General features: G+C 38.6%; 1 pseudogene across 1 annotated transcript in view; it reads left to right on the forward strand.

Annotated features, from left to right (window-relative positions):
- Nucleotides 1–17,824, forward strand: part of LOC104604734 (rsm22-cox11 tandem fusion protein 2, mitochondrial-like) — a 29,263-nt pseudogene extending 11,439 nt beyond the window's left edge. The window contains exons 5-12 of the transcript XR_016081048.1: nucleotides 1,909–2,006; nucleotides 3,709–3,805; nucleotides 5,045–5,124; nucleotides 5,298–5,381; nucleotides 5,490–5,585; nucleotides 15,703–15,780; nucleotides 17,136–17,224; nucleotides 17,395–17,824. The product of XR_016081048.1 is annotated as a rsm22-cox11 tandem fusion protein 2, mitochondrial-like (transcript). The remainder of the gene's footprint in view (nucleotides 1–1,908; nucleotides 2,007–3,708; nucleotides 3,806–5,044; nucleotides 5,125–5,297; nucleotides 5,382–5,489; nucleotides 5,586–15,702; nucleotides 15,781–17,135; nucleotides 17,225–17,394) is intronic.
- Nucleotides 17,825–18,442: the final 618 nt, after the last annotated feature.

Genomic DNA, 18,442 nt, shown 5'->3' on the forward strand with positions numbered 1-18,442 from the left:
CACTTGGCCATCAGGACCATGTTAAACTTCCCAATCTTTGGCTATTTTCATCTTTGGAGAATTACTCTGGCCTAGTTGGGAAATGATGGCTGAATTGAAAAGTTGAAATACAAAAACTAGAATCCATAATACACCTTTGTATTAAGATGGTTATCCCTTGATACCTCATTATGAATGTTGACAAATGCAAATCTGACTTTGTGAGAATGCCCTATTTTATTAGCATTCTGTGTGTGTGTGTGTGTGTGTGTGTGTGTTTTAATTCATGTATCTCACTTTAAGATACCTCTCTATATGTGCTGCTTGTATTTGGTATTCCTACAAGAAGAGCCTAATCTGGAATCCATGACTTATAGTATTTTCTTGGAGCTGTAAACTATCTTGTGAATGATTTCCAACTTTAAATCACTCTTGAAGAAATAAAAGATAGACAGAAACAAAGAGAGCTACTTAAAAGGAAGGTACGGTTATTTCCAATATATAGGAGGTGTTAGTTGAAATGTCATGTATTGTTGGTCCACCTGAATTCAAGGCTACCACCTTGATACATTAAGTACCTTGTGTGTTGGTGGGAATAGGGGGAGAAAAGAGTCCAACAAAATCTATTGGGAATGACTCTAGTAGCATAGGTTTAAACTAATCAAATCTAGCTAGCTCTTTGTCATCGTCTTTTATTTAACTTTTGAGATGTATCTATCATAGATCTCATGCTTGCATTCTCTAATTACATCTTAAATATTTAACTTCTATTATCTTCAATTGTCTACATGCTATATATATATTCAAATAGCAAAATACCCTTTTTTGTTGAGGACAGGGGATGTTCTCATACTGTTGCTCCATAGAGATAAAGTCAACAGATGAGTTAATTATTGTCCACATCCCCAACATATTCATTCTGGATGATCCAAGAAAGAAAAATAATCATGGTGAATGGGTGGGGCCACCTTGATTTCTTTCTATTATATGGAACAAGTATAGTAATCAGCTTTAGTTTAATCTTTTTTGTTGGGTCTTAGCAATGGTATGATGTTTATTAATGTCTATTATATTGTTGTGAGAACAATCATTATCTTACTTCTTTCTAGCATGTTGTTCATAATGCATGCAAATTGACAATTTCTTCTTTTTTTGGTGGAATCTAAACTATAGTCTCCTCCATTAATTTGCATTTATTTGCTTATTATGTACATCTACCAATCTAGTACAAACTTATTAGTAGGATTTCAGTCCAGCAATCTCTTTGAGCATAAAGCCATATCATCTAAAGCTACCAATCTCTTTTTCTTTTGTCCCAACCTCTCTCCACTACCGGTATCTGGTTTTACAACAGATGCAAGCAGGCTACTGGGTAGGTTGGAGGTCTTCTAACGGGCAGGTTGTAAGAGTTGCTATTTAATAGTCAAAAGGTCTTAAAATTTGGTATGATAACAGTCTAACGCTTTTTTATATCGGTGTAAGTTTCCAAATGCCAGCAAAATCACACCGATTGTTTTGCATCTTGCTGCCAAACGTGAAGATCGTAAATCAAACATACAAAAGCAAACCAGTTTGCATTTTTCAAAACCGGTAGAATGCTAATTTACACTGCAAATTTGTATTTACCTCCTTTCCAAACGCAGCCTTAGTTTCAACATTTTCCAAAATAGCATTATAATGTAATATAAGTATTTAATTATTTAATATATAAGTTTCAATAGAATGTACAACATACATTCTAATGTAATGAGGCACCTGCCTTGTGATTTTTGTTGCATAGGCATCTCCTTGACAACTAACTAATCTCATTTTTCCTTTCAGTGATTTATTTGGATACTATCCAACTTTCTGCAGGCATTGTCATGAACTTGTGATCATGTGAGCTGGTTTAAATGAAATTCTAATACATTTATGTTGGTGTTTGCACAGATCTGAAGGACTTGCCCCTTATTCACAGCTATGACAGCATTCAAGCACTAACTCAAAATCTTGAGAAGTCTGATAGAGAGCATGACCTTGTGGTTGCTGTATGTTGGATTTTGTTTCAATCAATAAGAAGATAAAAAGTGCATTCATTATAAAGAACATGATGTGGTGACAGTGATTTCATAAATACAAACCTTCTAACTGAATGTCAGGGAAGTATTAGCCTTTTGTTTAGTCTTTTTTTGAAAGACTAGTTATGACTTGTTGGTGATGGTTTAATCATTACACTATTGCTTAAACATGTTTTTTAGCCATGGATTTCTGAATAGTTTTCTCTCATTGTAGTTAAGGGGCTTGTTTGGTTCAATTGTAAAATCTTGACCCCAGATAACTTGTACCAACATCGGGTAATGCCAACGGTCATTCTAGGCTTTATAGTTGATCATATGTATGTGACTGATCTCTATGACCCAACTCAGGTGTCTCTGTTTCAACACTTTGTAATTCATCAAGAATATCTTCATAAAAATTACTTGGTTGGGGAATTACTTTGAAGTCATTTACATTAGGAAAGACCCTGCACTGATATGAAGTGGGATTCCTATAGTTTTTCACTTATTAATGACGCTTTTTGATTGTACCAATCAAAACAGAAAAAAATCTCTTGAATGTTGTTGCTGATTATGAAATAAAGTAACTTATTTTGCCTTAAAGGCGTAAATACTACTCTGAATTCCAAAAAAATGGAAAAATAAAACCTAAATACCATGATCTCTGCAACTGTTGTTCCCTCTTTGAATTTAGAAATTCACTTAGCTTTCCAAATTTCTTTGGAGCTTCTTGTTCTCATTCTTTAATATTAGAGGTTGGCAGCCTAGATAATCCAACAAGATTTTTTCAATATAACCTTGATGCAGTCCACAATCATGCTCCAAGAAGCATAGAATCATATGCCTAATTGTTAGTAGATTTCTAACAGCTAGTTCATTAAAAGCTCCAACAACTTCTAACAGCTAGTTTCTCATTCAATGCTCTAACAACTAGTTTTGCATTTAATTCTCCAACAACTAGCTTCTCATTTAATGTTCCAACAGCTAGTTTTATTCTCTATATAAAGTTTTGTAATCTCAAGCTAGAGGCATCAAGTTCTTTCCTTTGTTTGGAGAAGCCTAGAGTTTTCTTTGAGAGTTGAGAGAGTCCTCTCTTTGGGTGAGTGAGTCCCCAATCTTGTTGTCTCATATTGTAATCCATTTCTGATTAATAAAGTTCTACCCAATTCTCTTCTTCCTTTTCCTATTTCTTTGAGCAATTTTTTCTTACATTATCTCTTCATATTTGAGCTGCATCAAACTTTCCATTCAAGGTAGCAAGAAAGCAAAGTTTTTTCTGGAGTTGTGTTCCATATGCCATTTGTTGTTGTTGGCACATTTGGAAGGACATGATCAGAAGAATTTTGAAGATTCTAGGGAAAGTTGAGAAGAATTATGCTCAATGATTGGAATAGTGATCATGAATTATGTCAAAGTTCATTCGGAGATTGCTAACATTCAAAGAAATGAATTTGGGGATTCATTTTGGACTACGTTAGAGATGCTGTGGAGCTTCTGATTGTATTGGAGAAAGGGAGGCTATTTTCTGGTTTGTTTCTAAATTGTGCTCTTTTTTTGCTACAAATTCTGTTATGTTTTTATATTAAAAATAAATTTTGGTTCATAGGTGGTTTTAAATTTCAATTCACTATTACCTTTTCTTTACAACCAATAAAATCTTGCATCCTTCCCTTTTTTCTTGATTTTGCTGAAGTCCTATGTGCTTGGGGAGGTGCCATCGCTGAAGGACAGAATTACTATGGTTCGCCAACTTTGGGATCTTACATGAGATGTGCTGGTATAATCTTCAAGCTTAAAAGTATTTCAAGCCCTGAATTAATTAATATTTATTTTATTGTTTCACTTTTTCTGTACCATGCTATCCAACTATCCAAGTATATGATGTGTCCTTACGCTGCTCCACCTGGATTGTTTATTTTTATTGCATTTTATTGTCTGAACTTACATTGTTATATAATCTTCAAGTGCAATGCTTCTTTGCGTCCCAAAGCACAATAAAGGATCTAATTTCTTTTTAGAACTGGTGTGGGGGTTGAAAAAATTCTATTGCTACGTTTTCATCTTGTTTAGGTGCTCGAAGTGAATATCTCTACCCATGCACTGCTAGCTAAATTTAAGGACTTTGAAATTCCTTGCTTTGAAATGGAGGCCATCCTTAATTTTCCAACTTCATAGAAAGGAAGATATTATGAAAATATTGATAATATTTTGCATAAGCATATTATTGCTTTTGATTACTAAATAACATTTTAAATGACAGAATTTTGCAAATAAAGTATTCAGACTTTGCAAACAAAGGGTAAAATTAAACTCCGATGGAAGCTCCACGGGTAATCCGGGACCCTCCGGAGTTGGGGGAGTCTTCAGGGATGGGGAGGGCAGAATGGTGACGCTATACGTCCCCATAGGAGTGGGAGACTCTTTGAGAGTTGGGGGATTCTAAACTGTTAATAGGGTGGCTGCAAACAATGATGGTGGGGGTATGGAATGTTAGACAGCAAATAAGGGAAATGATATGCTTGGCAAGGGAAGCTGGAGTAGCTTTCAAATGAGTAAAGAGGTCAGCCAACTCTGTGGCAGTGGCAAAGCAGGGGACCTTCAGGGAAAACTTTTTTTGGGCTGTACCGTAACTCTTGAAGTTGTTTTGGGGTCAAAACTCATTGTTTGAGTGGTTGACAGTGTATATAATTAATTGATATCCTTAATGAAAGTTACCGTTTCCAATAAAAAAATCTTTAATTATAACTTGTTTGAAAGATCACCCATATTCCTTACATGTCCATGGTACATGTAATTTAACTCTTTGAACTTTGGAAGCATGTGTAAGATTTTGTTGACGTGATACCTGGTGTGGAAGGAATGTGGACTGCGGAGGAATAAACATTGTACAAATATTTTAGAAGTTGGTCTACGTTCCTTTTGGATGAGATGACTTACTATTAGTAATGGTGGATTATTGTTAAACTTTTGCATTGGATGATATTTCCTTGTTTACTTGTTTTCTTTAATAAGTGCCAAATCTTGGCTAGGTCTTGATTGACCAGGAACACCACATGGATTTAACATCATATCTCAAATGCGATCTCATATCTTATGGATGACAAAGAGGGTAAGTTGATTATTCCCCTCTAATTATTCTTAGGGTACAATCATTGTTTAGGATTAATCTAAATATGTGATAGGACTGCTAAACTTTTTGCAACCTGCTCCTGTAACTTGAATTGTTATGCTTCACAAGGATCTTTTATCTGATGTATTAATTATTTGTTTATGGCTCATAAGAAATGCCACAAATCTGATGATGCATGTAATGAGGCTTCAAAGGACTTGGTGGGTCTCAAAAGTGGTGCATTTGTAGTAGCTCCTGTGAGTTTCATATCAACATTATCTTAATGTTTTCTTCTTGTTTATTTATTTATACTTTTAGTTATGCCTTTGGTGAGCTGCCTTGTTTTAACAGTGTTCCAATTGCAGTGCCCACATGATGGACCTTGTCCATTGGAGAATAGCAGCAAATATTGTCATTTTGTTCAGCGTTTAGAGAGGACATCTTCACAACGTGCATATAAGGTGAGATCTTGTTTAGAACTATCCTATGGTAAATATGCAAGGTGAGTTCTTGTTTCAAACTTTGGCCTGGAAAAGTGCTTCATCATTAGTTTTTATAGGTGTCTTGCATAATGGCCTCAACTTGCAGCAGCTATTATAATACTGGGGTCATTGTTTGTTCTGTTGCTAAGCTTCTCTAACCTATTCTAGTGATGCTGGTATTTTGGGATTTGGGGTCTTTGTATCTGATCCATACATAAGAGCCGAGTCTAGATAAAGCTATGACCATTGGTGAAACTATGAATGTTAAAAGCCTGTTCTAGAACCCCCCAAGATGGTTATAAACATTGTTAGAACTTTCTTGTCTAAGTTCACAAAAGCTCTAATATAATTAGGCAAGTTTGTAGCTCAAGTCCATTTTGTCTGATTTTTATACATATTATTTGGTTCCAGCTTAATGGATTAATGAATTATTTTAACCAGTTAAAATTAAAAGGAAAAGATTAAAAAAAAAGAGAGAAAAATGTGAGATCCATGATTTACTAAACGAGTATTTATGATATTGTGGCTGTATCTAGGGAACCTCTCCCTTTTCTTCAGATTTTTTTTTGATCAGTAACAGTGAAATTTTATTAATGATATAAAATCAGGATTACAAAGGGAGGGAGCTAAAAAGTCTTTAACTCCAGCTACCCAAGAAACTTTCTGACCATGCAGTGATTACAAAACAGCCCAAAATAATGTGTCTCTATTTACCCCTTGCCTAGCTAGACCATCAACCAATGCATTTGCACTTCTCTTTATCCATGTACATTGAATTTCCATGTCCTTGGTTAGCCACTTATACTTCCTCTTTTCATTGCTGTATTTCCACATCACAGCACTGTCCTTTTTTAGCCATTTCACCACAATTTCAGAATCACCTTCTATAATCACCTTTTTGATATTCATTTCCTTTAACCTTTGTATCCCTTCAATAGCTCCTAAAATCTCAGCCCTCAATGAGTCTCCCACCCCAATCAGCCCAGAGTACATGGCTAACAAGTTCCCTGTTTCACCCCTTACCACACCCCCAATTTTGGAAGGCCCTGGGTTGCCTATGCCGCTGCCATCAAAGTTCAGTTTGGTGAATCCAAGAGGTGGAGGAGTCCAGCAAGCTTTTAAGATCTTTCTACTTAAGCCTGAATCTGCAATCTCCCTCCAATTCCTTAACAACTCATCAACTGAGAACACTTTGAACAGTTCCAATGTTTTCAACCATTGCATCATCCTAATGTGGATGATCTCCATGATTTCTTCCACTTCTCTCTCTATTTGAGAAAATCCTTAAATTCCTCTCCTCCCACACTATCCAACAAATTGCAGCTCTACCACACCTCCACATGATTTTAGCCCTTTTAGTTGGCCAATTAGGCATGGAAGAAAACAAGCTTGGAACATTCAAAGGGGGGATCAACCTGCATCCAAACAGAGAAGTAAACCATACCCAAATAGCTTTAACGAACTGGCAAGATATTAGTAAATGGTACCCAGACTCACCATCGGACTTATAGAGAACACACCAGTGAGGAGACAAGTAGCTGTTGGGTTTTTTCCTTTGGAGTAGATTCCCTGTATTAACTCTTCCTAGGAAGGCTTTCCAACAAAACCTCCCAAGCTTAGGAAGTATAGGTCAACACCACACTTCTTTAACAGGGAAAGAAGAACCAACAGGATGAGAGGGTAACAATGCTTTGAAAAAGGAGGCACAGGTGTAGGAACTCGAGGGAGTGAGTGTCTAGATTCTGCTATTTGTTTTAGAAGGCTCAATGAATACCCCTTCAAGGATAGATAGTAAGCCTATAGTACAGGCGAATTCTGTGTCCCTAACACCTCTTCTCAAACTTAAATTCCAACCAAACCTAAAAGGTGAAATGGAACGAACAAGGAAGGATGAGACTGGTTCATTCTTGAGGGAAGAAATAGCAAAAAGGCCTGGAATTTAGTTGTGTTGTAGGTGTGAATATGGGGGAAAGTGAGATCCTTGAGTGTGCAAATATTTTGGGTTGTGGAGTATTGAGTTGGCCTTTGATTTATCTTGGTCTTCCTCTAGGAGATAATCCTTAAAAAAGAAGCTTTTGGATTCCAGTAGTGGAGAGGTTTGAAAAGAGACTTGCTTCTTGGAAGAAAAACTACCTATCTCTTGGAGGAAGAATCGCCTTAACAGGTCTATCCTAGCTAATTTGCCCATTTATTACCTTTCAGTCTTTAAGGTGCCTGTAGGGGTGGCTAGCAAATTGGAAAAATTAATAAGGGACTTCCTGTGGGAGCCAGGGGAGGAAAAAAAAGATCATAGGGTTAGATGGGAGATGGTGTGTAGGAGTAAGTAGGATGAAGGGCTAGGCATTGGGAATATAAGGAAGAGGAATTTGGCTTTGCTAAGGAAATGGCTGTGGAGGTTTGACTAAGATAATTTGTAGTATTCATGGGCTTGCAGAGAATGGTTGAGACTCTAGGATTCTGGCTATGGCTACAAGAGCATCACCATGGAAATGCATCCAAGATATTTTGCCTCTTTTCTCTCCTTGGATCGGGTATGATTTGCACTCGGGTAATCTCATAAAGTTCTGGGAACATGTTTGGGTTGGGGAGACCCCTTTGAAAGATCAATTTCCGGCTTTATTTGCAATCTCCACCCTAAAAAATGAACCAATTACCAGTTTCCTCGTTTCCTCAAATTCAAATTCCGGGTTTGCATGGAACTTGGGTTTGAGAAGAGCACTCAGGGACACAGAACTGGATAATATTTCAACTCTTTTGTCCATTCTTGATGGGATTTTTCTAGAGCCTACAAAGACAAATAGTAGGATCTAGACTTTGTCTCCCTTCGGATCCTTTACTTGTGCATCCTTCTTTAAAGCCCTGATACATCTAGAAATTCCTATTGGATTGTCATTTCCTGTCAAGGAAGTGTGGTGTAAACCTCTACCTCCGAAGGTTGGGAGCTTCTGTTGGGAAGTTTTCCTTAAAAGAATCAACACAGGTGATCTACTTCAAAGAAAAAGGCCCAATAGCTGTTTATCTCCACATTGGTGTGTTTTATGCAAAGCTGCTAGTGAGTCTGGGTACCACTTATTAATATCTTGTGTTTTGGCAAAAAATATTTGGGATTGGTTTGCTTCTTTATTTGGGTGCAGGTGGACATATCCAACTAGTCTACAAAGCTTGTTTTCCTCTTCTTCTATTGAATGCTCAACTAAAAGATCAAGAATTATGTGGAGATGCATGAGAGCTGTTGTTTGTTGGATATTATGGGGGGAAAGAAATGCAAGGATCTTCTCGGAAAATGAGAGAAGCTTGGAAAATATGGTAGAGTTGATTCATATAAGGGTAATACATTGGCTGAAGACAATGAATGAGTTCACAGATTTTTCAACAAATGATTTACTAAGAAAGTGGAAAGAAGTTGCTAGCTCGGTCTCAAGGAAGAAGGCTTTGAATTCGAAGGGAGACATTGGGGCAATATTACCTCTAGGGCTCTCCCAAGAATTACTTCAGACCATTGGCCTATAGTGTTGGTCAAGGAGGAATTAAGAGGAGTTGGGCCTACCCCTTTCAAGTTTGAAAACATGTGGTTGACTCATCCAGGTTTCATTGAGAAGATTAGAGAGTGGTGGGAGCAAGCTAATCCGGTAGTTGATTGGGAGGGAATGAGGTTCCACAAGAAACTCCAATACTTAAAATCACAATTAAAGGAGTGGAATAGGCTGGAGTTTGGAAGATTAGAAGAGAGAAAACAAGTTCTGGTGGAGCAAATCGAGGATTTGGACCTGAAGGAAGAGAGAGGTTTCTTTGGAGAGGAAGAAAGGAAGTTGAGATGGGTTTTGAGGAGGCAAATGGAGGACATCTTGGTTAAGGAGGAAACCAGTTGGAGGCAAAAATCCAGGTGTAAGTGGCTAAAGGAGGGAGACAGAAACACAAGGTTTTTCCATTTAGTGGCAAATGGGAGGAGAAAGAAGAATTTCATCTCTAATTTGGATAGGCCGACTCTAAGTGCAGAGAAGAGAGAGTGGTTAGAAAAAGGGTTTGATATGGAGGAGGTAAAGGGAGCAATATTCTCAATGGATAGGACAAAAGCTTCGGGTCCAGATGGGTTCACAATGGTCTTTTACTAGGATTGTTGGGATATTTTGGAGAATGATCTTAGATCAGTTTTTGAGGAGTTCCACAGGAGGGGTGTAATAAACCCGGGCTTGAACTCAACTTTCATTGTTTTAGTCTCAAAGAAGAAAGATGCTTTTCAACCAAAGGATTTTAGACCTATTAGTCTGGTGACTAGCTTGTACAAAATCATTGCAAAGGTGTTGTCTCTCAGGATAAAGAAGGTGCTCCCCTCTATTATTGCACCCAACCAAGGTGCTTTTGTGGAGGGAAGACAGATCACCGATCAGATTCTCATTGCAAATGAGAGCTTGGAGAGCTTTAGGAAGTCAAAGAAGAAGGGAGTGGTTTGCAAATTGGATTTGGAGAAGGCTTATGACTTGGTTGATTGGTCTTTCTTGATGAAGGTGTTGAGGAGTTTTGGTTTTGGAGACAGGTGGTGTAAGTGAATCTAGGGCTGTGTTAGGACTTGTCATTATTCTATCCTGGTGAACGGGACTATGGTTGACTTCTTTCCTGCGTTGAGAGGTCTAAGACAAGGAGATCCTCTTTCCCCATTTCTTTTCACCCTGATTGTTGATGTGCTTGGGAGATTGATCCATAGAGCAGACTCGAGGAATTTGATAAGAGGGTGGAGAGTAGGAAGGGAGGAGGTTCCCTTAACTCTTCTACAAAATGCAGATGATATTATCCTTTTCTGTGAAGGAGGGAACTTCAATTGGATCCGGAATCTAAAGTTGACAATACAACTCTTTGAGCAGATATCTAACCTCAAGGTAAATTTTGATAAGAGTTGTGTAGCGGGAGTGAATGTGAACGAAAGGGACCTAAGGGAATTTGCAGGTGAGCTAGGTTGTGCAACTTCGGACTGGCCCCTGACATATTTGGGCCTCCCTTTAGGAGATAATCCTAAGAGCGTTAGCTTTTGGGCTCTGGTAGTGGAGAGGTTTGAGAAGAGGCTGGCGGCCTGGAAGAGAAATTATCTTTCTTTAGGTGGGAGAGTCACTCTCATTAGGTCTACCCTAGCTAACCTACCTGTCTACTATCTGTCATTGTTTAAGATCCCCTCAAAGGTTTCAAATCTTTTGGAAAAATTAATAAGGAACTTTCTCTGGGAGCCTGGAGAGGAGAAGAGAGATCATAGGGTGAGTTGGGAGGTGGTCACTAGGTGTAAAAAACTAGGAGGTCTTGGGATTGGTAATTTCAAGAAAAGGAATATGGCTCTACTGGGGAAGTGGTTGTGGAGGTTTTCATTGGAAAGGGATAAATTGTGGACTAAGATTGTGGCTAGCATTCATGGGCTGGAAGACAATGACTGGGATTCTGGAATCTTGGCAAGGGCTTCAGCTGCTTCTCCTTGGAAATCCATTCACAATCTGCTTCCAGTTTTCTCCCCTTGGATCAGGTATGGTCTAAACTCTGGTAACCGAATAAAATTCTGGGAACAACTTTGGGTCGGGGATTCTCCTTTGAAGGACCAGTTCCTTCCTTGTATGCTCTATCAAACTTGAAAAATGAACCCATATCTTCTTTCTTGGTCCCTTCAGCCTCCACTTCTGGCTTTGGATGGAACCTTGGCTTGCGTAGGGCAATTAGGGATACAGACATGGATAGCTTGGTAACTTTGCTAGCCTCCCTTGAGATTGTCTTCCTAAACCCTACTAAGGAAGACACCAGATTTTGGACCCTTTCTAGCTCTGATACCTTTTCTTGTGCTTCTTTCTTTGAAACCTTAACTCAGCCTCCTATCCCCTTTGGGTGGTCCTTTCCAGTTAAGGAAGTTTGGAGCAGGCCTATTCCTCCTCGGGTTGTTTTTTTTTTGTTGGGAAATTTTCTTGGAAAGAATCAACACTTTAGACTTACTTCTGAGAAAGAGACCCAACTATTGTTTACTTCCTAATAGATGTGCTCTTTGTAAAGCTGATGGGGAATCTGGCTACCACCTCATGGTCTCTTGTAAGGCTGCTAAAACTGTTTGGGAGTGGGTTTTCTCCCGTTTTGGGTGTTTTTGGTATCCTCCGGAGACTGCCCAAGGTTTGTTTTCTCCTTCTTTTTTCAGTTGGCTTAGGAAGCGAGGGAAGACTATGTGGAGGTGTATTAGGGCAGCGGTATGCTGGTCATTGTGGGAAGAAAGAAACTCACGCATTTTTTCCAACAAGAACATTGGAAGAATTGTTAGATCGAATTCTTTTAAGGGCTGTCCACTGGCTAAAATCTATGGAGTTGTTTTCAGATTTTCCTGTGGATGACTTGCTAAGAAATTGGAAAGAGATTGCTTCCATTGCTAGATGCAAGAGGACTCTTTGTCCGTTTTGGTCCCCTCCCCCCTCGGGCTTTATAAAGCTGAATTTTGATGGCAACAGTGTAAGGAATCCAGGGCCCTTTGGGATTGGAGGAGTCTTCAGGAATGAGCAAGGGATTGTTACTGCTTTATTCTCTGGCCCTATTGGAGAAGGTGACTCTCTTAGGGTTGAGATCCTTGTAGCGCTTGAAGGAATTCAAAGAGCAAAGGAATTAAATATTAGTCGTTTGATCCTGGAAGGTGATTCGAAGGTGGTGGTTAGTTACAGAGGACAGTGTTTTGTGGAACTCTAACAATGAAAAAAAAAACAGTTCTTATGGCTGGGTAGGGACATTGAGATTCAGTACAGTTGGGTGAAGAGGAGTGCCAACTCATTTGCAGATGGGTTGGCCAAGCAAGGAGTGAATAGGGAGTGTTTTTTGGGCTAGTTTTTAATCTTTCTTCTTTGCATTCCCTTTGTTTTCTGTTGTTGGGGAGCTAAGTTATTTTATCTCTCCTTTTGTATCCATATTCCCTCTTTTCTTTTAATTTAATGAAGATGGTGTTATTGATAAAAAAAAAAAGAAGGCTTTGAATCTCAATTGGAACCCTTCACCTCTTGGTTTTATCAAATTAAATTTTGATGGCAATAGCATGGGGAATCCAGGGCCTTCGGGTATTGGGGGGGTTCTAAGAGATGAGAGAGGTCATGTAATAGCTTTGTTTTCTAGCCCAATTGGAGTGGGAGACTCCTTGAGGGCTGAGGTATTAGTAGCGTTGGAAGGGGCGCAAAGGGCCAAAGAAATTAATGCTAAGAAACTGATTATAGAAGGAGATTCTGCGGTTGTTGTGGATTGGTTAAAAGAAGACACTTCCAAGATGTGGAGCTACAACAATGAGAAAAGAAAATTCAAATGGCTGATTAAGGATATGGAAGTCCAATGTACTTTGGTTAAAAGAAATGCTAATTCTTTTGCTGATGGATTAGCTAGGCAAGGAGATTTTAGAAATTCTGGGTTTTGGGCTTAGTTGTAAGTTTCTGTGTGTTTAAGTCAGATGTTTTTCTTTTCTGGGGAGTTTTTTAGCTCCTCTTCCCTGTAACTTTTTTCCATCATTAATGAATTCTGTGGTTATTGATAAAAAAAAGGCCTGGAAATTGATCTTTCAAACGGGAATCCCCAACCCAAACATGTTCCCAGAATTTGATAAGGTTACTAGAATGCAAATAATACCTGATCCATGGAGAGAATAAAGGCAAGATGGCTTGAATAGCTCTCCAAGGGGAAGCTCTTCTAGTCCTTGCTAGAAGTCTTGAATCCCATCCATTATCTGCCAGTGCATGTATACTTCCCACCACCTTAACCCACAACCTTTCTTTCTCCAATGAGAATTTCCATAACTATTTCCCTAGTAATGCTAGATTTCTAGTCCTAATATTATCAATTCCTAACCCTCCCTCTTTACCTCTACAGACCACCTCCCACTTGACCCTATGGTCCCTCTTCTCCTCCCCTGGCTCCTACAGAAAACCCCTCATTTGCTTTTCCAACCTATTAGCCACCTTAACCTGTATCCTAAAAACTGATAAAAAATATACAGGAAGGTTAGCCAAAGTAGACCTGATTAAGGTGATTCTCCCTCCAAGAGACAAATAGTTTCTCTTCCAGTTGGCAAGTCTCTTTTCGAATCTCTCCACAACAGGGGCCTAGAAATCACCTCTTTGTGGATTATCCCCCAGAGGTAAGCCCAGGTAGTTTAATGGCCAATTAGACACTACACATCCCAAAATATCTGCATACTCACCAATCTCCCCTTCCCCCATATTGGCTCCAACTATACAACTTTTTTCAAAGTTCACCCTAAGATTTGACATATGTTCAAAGAGTTGTATAGTGAGTTTCAAATTTTTAATCCAATTGATATCCCCTCCTTCACAAAACAAAATCGTATCATCTGCAAATTGTAGATGTGTAAGTGGTACATTATCCCTTCCAACTCTCCACCCTCTTATGAGCTCCCTGGAATCTGCTTTGGATATCAATCCCCCCAATACTTCAGCTACCAATGTAAACAAGAAGAGGGATAGGGGGTCTCCTTGTCTAATCCCCCTCAAAGCTGGGAAATAGTCCACCACTGTCCGTTCACCAAGATGGAATAATGACAATCCCTAATGCATCCCATCTCCCATTTGCACCAGATGTCTCCAAACCCAAAGTTAATCATCACCTCTAATAAGAAAGACCAATCAACCAAATTATAAGCCTTTTCCAGATCTAGTTTGCAGATCACACCTCTTCTCCTGGATCTCTTGTAGTCCTCTAAACTCTCATTTGCTACAAGTATCTGATCTGTTATTTGTCTCCCCCTCACAAAAGCTCCTTGATTGTTCGAAATGTTGGTAGCACCTTTCTGATTCTAATTGACAACACCTTAGTGATGATCTTATAGAGGTTGTTAACTAGACTGTTCGGCCTGTAGTCCTTTGGATGGCTTGCATCACTTTTCTTGGGAACTAAAGCAATGAATGTGGAATTTAGCCCAGGGTTAATCACTCCATTGAATACCAACAATATATCCTCCTTTAGAATCTCCCAACAATCCTGGTAGAAAGCCATCATAAAACCATATGGGCCCGGTGCCTTTGATCTATCCATTGAAAATACCACCTCTTTTATTTCTTCCAACTCAAATTTCTTCTCCAACCAACCCTATATTCTCTCTTCAGTGTTGGCCATTCCAAACCTTCCAACCATACCCTATTATTCAATGGCCTTCTATATATATTCCTAAAATGACTTGCAAATGCTTCCGCAATTTCTCTCTGACTTGTGACTGTTTCCCCTTCAATCTCCAATCTAGTAATAAAATTTTTCCTCCTTCTACCACAAGCCAAAGCATGAAAGAACTTAGTGTTCCTGTCCCCCTCTTCTAACCACTTGCATCTTGACTTCTGCCTCCAGCTTATTTCCTCCTGAAAAATATAATCTTCTAACTGTTTCCGCAATCTCCATCTTTGTTCTTTATCCTCTTCAGTTAGGCCTTCTCTCCCTTCTTTTCTGTCCAAGTCCTCAATCTATGTGATCACATTCTTTTTTCTTTCCTCCAATCTCCCAAATTCCAGTAGATTCCATTCATTTATTCTCCCTTTCAGATATTGGAGCTTCTTGTGAAACCTCATCCCATACCACACAACTGCTGGATTGCTCTCTACCCACCACTCTTCAACTTTCTTAATGAACCCCAGGTGCTCTAACCACATATTCTTGAATCTAAATGGAGCTGGACCCGCATTTTGCACCTCCTCCTTACAAAGTACAATAGGCTAGTTATCAGAAGTCACTCTCGGGAGTTCTCTAGAGTTCAGATTCCCTCAATGTTCTTCCAGATCATTTGAAAGTAGGAACCTGTCCAGCTTAGAGCAAAGCTTGATAACGGGCGGGAGTTTAATGACATATTTTATCACCTTTTTTAAAAAAAAACAAAGAGACTAGTCTAACTCTAAAATAGGTAATTGAAAATTGATTTGACCGTGATTGAGTTGAGAGTTTCAATTTGCAAATTGCATGTTGGTTTACCTTAATTTGTTTTATCTATTTTCTATCTGTTTTCAGTACATGGAATAAACCTTGTGATAGTATCATTTTTACCTTCCTCCTCTAGATATAAGAAAAACAATCAATCTAATTACCTTCTCTCTTGTCTATGTTTGATGTCCAGCAGTCCAAGGGTGAACCTTTGCGTGGCTTTGAAGATGAGAAATTGTTTTGTTGCTTTAAGACGAGGACAACGGCCACAGTAAGTAATTTTGGACTTAACCTAGAATTGAATGTCTTCATCTCTTTCAATAAAATTCGTGTATTAGTGTATCCTGTACTATAACATGATTCACTGAGAGATATACATGCCTAGTATGCCAAATGGCTAATTGATTGCATGAGAATACAAGGCATTGCCTTAATATTCAAGAAATATAAGGTGGAATCTGGTTGTGGAAGTTCCAACTTATGTCTAGATGGAGAATTGTTTCCTCAATCATGTTCCCAGCTTTCTAATACTAATGATATATCTGGTGAAAAAGGAAAATGGTCAGAATTTTTATCTCCTTGTATAAAGGTTGGTAGTTTGACACGGATACATAATGCAGATATTGCAAATCAGCCTTGTTCAGAAATATAATTACTACTTAATATGTCAAGCATGTCTGTTTTTTGCTCTATGGGGCCAAACAATGGGGGCTAGACTGATCCTCAAACCCATAACCTCCACCCTGGTGCAGGCAGAATTCGATCCCAAGTTTCTGCTACAACCAGCCACAGACCTGATCAACCAACCAGTTGCCACCTTGCATGTCAAGCATGCCCTGAACGATCAAAAACTGGCTTCCATTTATCTGGATGCCTGAAAACAACAATTTATCTTCACATTTTTATCATCCCTTTGGTAAGAGTGATTTTTTTCTTGTTGCTTAGGTTTAAAACAGATGTATTTTCCTTCTTTAGCTGAGTTGGTCATGTGATACACCGGAACTGGAAGAATGATGTCCCTGCTCAGGGACTTCAATGAGTCATCTTGGCCAACTTATTTCATGCATGACTGTATTTTAGACTTGAGTGTTATTCAAGTTTCTTTTCCCCTGTTTTACTTTTTACTTAATTAAGGACCTGCCAATTGTTGTAGCTCAACATAACCTGTTGATTTCTTCCTAATTTATAAATTGATATTAGCTCCTCAGACCATGCTTGTTCATCAACTACCGTTGATCCAAGGATATGCTCCGGTTGTCAGTCCATGATCATAACATGGATCACTACCATAGACATTAACAAAACATATATAGAGATTGATTAGGTTATCCTACTTGAGCATATTTAAAAATAAAAAAGAAAGATGATTATAACAAGTATTATATCGATGTAAAATTCCATTAACTTTTTAGCTGAAGTATCAATGTCTTCTTTGCTTAGTCATAAAAAGGGGAAAGAGGAGAAAAAAGCTTGGCTGTTCATAGGGTAGCTGAGGCTACTCATATTATTGTAAATCTTTCTTCTAATTAATAAAAGATTTTTCTGTTGCTGATCCAAAAAACAAAGCTTGGCTGTTGAAAGCTGACTCTATTTATATTTTGGTTTCGGTTGATCATTTTGTAACAGGGAGCCTTGGCCACTTGATGGCATGAAATTTGATACTTTAAAGGAACAACACGCTAAACGTAATCCTGAAGATCTTGAGATTGACTTTGGTATGTGCCTGTTTTATGTCAATTGCTAGACTTCTCTTCACTCTTCAGGTTATCAAAGCTCTCTCTCTCTCTCTCTCTCTCTCTCTCTCTCTCTCTCTCTTTGGATTGTCAAAATGAGTGAATGAAGTATGGATGCATGCTAACCCTGCATACTATTCATGTCATGACAGAGTACCAATTCGAGTCAGAGGATGAGGATATTCCATACGAAGAAGACCCAGTTTCTTATGACTCAGATATTACAGAGACTGATGCGATAGATGAGCATGAAGAAGAAGAGGAAGCAGCTCATGCTGATCTAGGGAGTGGTTGGGGCCGGATTATTTTCACTCCTGTTCGGAGGGGCAGACAAGTGGCAATGGATGTCTGTCGATCGACCAAACGTGATGGCTCAGAGGGGTCCTTTGAGCGTGTGGTCATCACACAGAGTAAGAATCCTACCCTACATCGACAGGCTCGTAGGTCTCTTTGGGGTGATCTGTGGCCCTTCTAGGTGTAATGTTCTCTGTTGATGGCTGTTCAATGTGTGGAAATGTGATGTAAAAGCCAAGTACAGATAGTTTATTGTTCTGAAGCTAATTGATGTTGATATTTTGGTCAGTTCTTTTGTTCGAGTCATGAGTCTCATGACATTAGACAGTCGTATGATTGTCATGTTTTGGACTTATTTATTTATTAATTTATCAATGAAAAAAAGAGGGAATTGACAGCTTGTTGAGTGGTTACTTTTCGTCAATTTGGTCCAATTGACGGAAAACCGTTTTTTGTTACTGGATCACGGGTTGAGTGGTTACTGTCCTGTTCGACCACTCAATTTGGTCCAATTAAAAAATTTTAAGCATAATAAAAATTAGAAAATTGTTACAGATGATCTTTTAAAGTTACTTTTCGTCAAAATAAACTTAAAGCAAACGTTGCACTAAACTTTGGCTGTTTGGGAGTTGGGACATGGGAGCATGGCAATGACTTTTTTTTAATCCCACATCCATGTTAGCGTTTCATCAAGTGCAGGTAGCTCTCAAACAGTTCACAGTTTACCTTCCAGTATTATGTCCTTACAGCCGCATAGATTCTTTTTTCTAGAATTTATATTTATTATTAATAGTTTAATACATTTATTTTTAGGGACGGTAATTTCTACTCTATCCGGTGGGTATCTGCCCCTACTCATCCTAACGGGGAGGTTTTTTTTTTTTTGTTTGAAGGACAGGTTTAAGA

The sequence above is a fragment of the Nelumbo nucifera genome, chromosome 1, assembly GCF_055504915.1.
Source record: "Nelumbo nucifera cultivar China Antique chromosome 1, China Antique-T2T, whole genome shotgun sequence".
NCBI lineage: Eukaryota > Viridiplantae > Streptophyta > Magnoliopsida > Proteales > Nelumbonaceae > Nelumbo > Nelumbo nucifera.